Source organism: Gymnoscopelus braueri (genome assembly GCF_963280865.1).
Source record: "Gymnoscopelus braueri genome assembly, chromosome: 3".
NCBI lineage: Eukaryota > Metazoa > Chordata > Actinopteri > Myctophiformes > Myctophidae > Gymnoscopelus > Gymnoscopelus braueri.
Genome location: NC_137612.1, coordinates 11,630,960 through 11,634,832, shown reverse-complemented (window position 1 = coordinate 11,634,832; position 3,873 = coordinate 11,630,960).

Genomic DNA, 3,873 nt, shown 5'->3' with positions numbered 1-3,873 from the left:
CACGTGCGCAGCCAGGAAAATAATAATGGCCGCGCCCATGAGCACGAATGTAACAACAAGCACGGTAGCCATGCCAACGAGTGCAGCCAAGATGGCGGCTCATGTGAGTACGAATACAATAACAGTCCCCCCCAATCCTTTAACACTACACATCGAGCGTTGGAAAGAATGCAACGCCAACCCCTGGGTGCTTCGTACAATAGCAAAGGGGTACAGGCTGCAGTTTTCCACAAAACCACCCATGTCCGACAAAGTACTTTTGTCACGAGCGAGTGGTCAAGCGGCGCTGACGTTACAAGAGGAGATAGCCTCCCTATTACGCAAGAACGCCGTACGGGAAGTGTTACCAGGAGAAAGCCGGCTCGGTTTCTACTCGAGATACTTCCTGGTCAAGAAGAAAGGGGGGGGATTACGTCCCATCATGGATCTACGAGCTCTCAACAGGTATTTGAAAACTTTTCAGTTCAAAATGCTGACGGCGGCAGCGTTACTACGCTCGGTCCGTCAGGGCGACTGGTGGAGCTCAATAGATCTCAAGGACGCTTACTTTCACGTCCCTATTTATCCACCGCACAGGAAATTCCTGCGGTTCGAATTCGAGGGTCATGTGTACGAATACCTGGTCCTCCCGTTTGGAATGTCACTAAGTCCCAGGGTGTTCGTCAAATGTACTCAGGCAGCGATAGCTCCCCTGAGGCAGAGGGGTATTCGCATCGCGAGTTACATCGACGACTGGCTACTGAGTGGGGACTCGTATCAGGAGGCATGTCATCACACCAGTACAGTGGTGTCGCACCTGACCTCCCTAGGGTTCACACTGAACTTCGAGAAGTGCGTGCTCACGCCGTCCCGTCGCGCTACTTTCATAGGTATCGAGCTGGACGCGGTCTCTCTCAGGGCTCGTTTGTCTCAGGAGAGGAGAGTTTCCTTTCTGAGATGTTTAGCCATGTTTCAACTGGGACGCAAGGTCCAGTACAAAATCTGCATGAGGGCGGCGGGGCTCATGGCCTCGGCCATTTCCTTGATACGCCTGGGCAGATTGCACATGCGCCCTTTTCAGAGATGGGTGGGCTCCCTCGGGGTCCCGGTAACTCAGGGTTTTCGCCGGGTAACGGTGTCCGCAGCGTGCATACAGTCCCTCCAACAATGGAAAGTAGTCTCCTTCCTGTCAGAGGGCGTTCCAATGGGGAGGATCATCTCCAGGAAGATGATAACCACCGACGCCAGTCTGACAGGTTGGGGCGCCACCTGGGGCACCAGACCCCGCATCAGCGGTTGTCACGTTTTGGTCAAGACGGACAATACTACGACCATGGCCTACATAAACAAGCAAGGAGGCCTGAAGTCTCCTACCTTGGACGGGTTGGCACGGAGGCTGATACTATGGTGCAGCACGCACTTGGAGTCAATCCACGCCTCTCATGTCCCTGGTCTTCTGAACAGGGGAGCCGATCTTCTGTCCAGAGGCAAGACTCAGGCTTCAGAATGGTCTCTGCACCCCGCGGTCGCGAACCAGATCTGGGTCAGGTTCGGGCGGCCCAGAGTGGACCTGTTTACATCAGAGGAGAACGCGAAATGCTCGCTGTTTTTCTCAATGAAAGGCCAGGCTCCGCTGGGGTTGGACGCCCTGGCGCACGAGTGGCCGAGGGGGCTACTTTATGCGTTCCCTCCGATGGAGCTGATCCACCCTACTCTGGAACGGATCAGGCTCCGGGACCTCACGGTGCTGCTGGTGGCTCCAGCATGGGGCACCTGGAGGTCGGAGATAGCTCCCCTCCTATACGAGCGGCCTTGGCCCCTCCCGCTGCGAGAGGACCTGCTACAGCAGGCGGGGGGCGAGATTCATCATCCCAGGCCCGCAGACCTAGATCTGTGGGTTTGGCCCGTGAGAGGGAAAATTTGACTGCAGCCGGGCTTCCACCTAGGGTGGTAGCGACTATTCAGGCCGCTAGGGCACACTCCACTAGGTCCGTTTATGGAGCTAAGTGGGGTGTGTTCGAGGAGTGGTGCCTGGACCGGTCCCCGGTTGTGGTCCCTTTCCAGGCTTCGGTCCCAGACATCCTGACCTTCCTACAGGATAGGTTGGATCTGGGAAACGCCTTCTCCACAATCAAAGTATACCTGGCGGCCATCTCGGCCAACCATGTTGGTTTCGGTAGGAAAACCGTGGGAAAACAACCAATGGTGTGCCAGTTCATGAAGGGTGCCCTGCGGGAACACCCTGTCTCCAGGGCTTTGTTTCCCACGTGGGACTTGGTCCTGGTGCTCGACTCACTCTCTCGTCCTCCTTTTGAACCACTGGAGACGGTGGAACCTAGGTTCCTCACGCTCAAGACGGTGCTCTTGGTTGCGCTGACAACAGCGAAACGGGTGAGCGATATGCATGCCCTATCGGTAGTTCCGGAGTGCATGAGGTTCGCTGGTGATAACGGTAGGGTTGTTCTTAAACCCAACCCGGCGTTCATCCCTAAGAACCACCTGGCGGTGGTGACACCGACCGTGCTGGTTGCTTTTCATCCGCCTCCGTTTGCCTCAGAGGAGGATCGGAGGCTGCACTGTATCTGTCCAGTGAGGGCCTTGCGGCTGTATGTCCAGAGGACTGCGGCCCGGGACCGACCCGGCCAGCTGTTCGTTTCCCTGGGCCCTGGGCCTGGGGGAAAAGCGGTGGCTAAGTCTACGCTTTCCCGATGGATTGTGGAGGCTATTCGCTTGGCGTACACTAGTAGGGGAGCCCCAGTGCCTGACGGACTGAGAGCGCACTCTACTAGGGGTGTATCGACGTCATGGGCCCTCTGCAGAGGGGTTTCCATTCAGGACGTCTGCACGGCAGCGAGTTGGGCGTCTCCCTCGACTTTCGCTGCGTTCTACAGCCTGGACGTGGCGGCGTCTTCCCTGGCGCACGCTGTCCTGGGTGTGGCCTCCACCTGAAGGTGGGTAGGTGCATAGAACGGCCGTAGGATCTGTTCATGCCCCTGTAATTTAGTGTATGATTGGCCGACGTCTGGGCCTTAGATGAATAAGGCGGACTTCGGTCTGTCAGGGCCCTCCCCCCACTAGAATAGACAGGCTGTGCCTGCTTTTAGTTATGAGGCAGACTTAGGTCTGTCAGGGCCCCACTTCTTTTCCTGTTCCTTACCCCAGACCCTGTGGGTCTGGGGGGGGCTTGGGCGCCAGGGGGTCACGTCCCAGGGGGGGCGTGGCCCTGGCGCCCAGGCGCTGGGGCAGGTTTTTGTGGTATCTTGTTTGTAGATACATTCCGGGGGTTTATATCTCCCATATGTGAACAACGAGAGAGCAATGTAGCAAAACTAAGGGTTACTTACGTAACCCCGGTTTTGTAAATTGCGAACGAGTTGTTCACAGAAACACCCTTCTTTTTGCTTCACCGTAGGCAGAAGGAAGCTGGTGTATCAAGAGAACGACTTCCGCATTCCGGTCGCCTATAATACCTTCGGGAGGGGGCTACCGGAAAGCGACGGAAGACCCATCGGGCCAAAAATTAGGTTTGGCCCTGAGGGAGTTAATGTGAAGCTTCTGTTATCACCGCCAGAGGGCGCTGTTCCCATATGTGAACAACTCGTTCGCAATTTACAAAACCGGGGTTACGTAAGTAACCCTTAGTTCTTCCTCGGCTTCCAGGGAGTGTGCACGCGGATCGGTCCAATGGTGCGAGATTAGCTGCTCAAAGAGTCACACACAGACACACAGACACATGGACGGACAGGGACGAAAACATAGGCCGTTCGGCCTGGCGGAGACAATTTCTGGTATGAGAGTATGATTAGCGGTGATTATGTGTGATGGAGCTGTTTTTCCTTATCACCCACACAAAGTACCAGACACTTTCATAAAGAGGCAACAAAGAAAAACCAG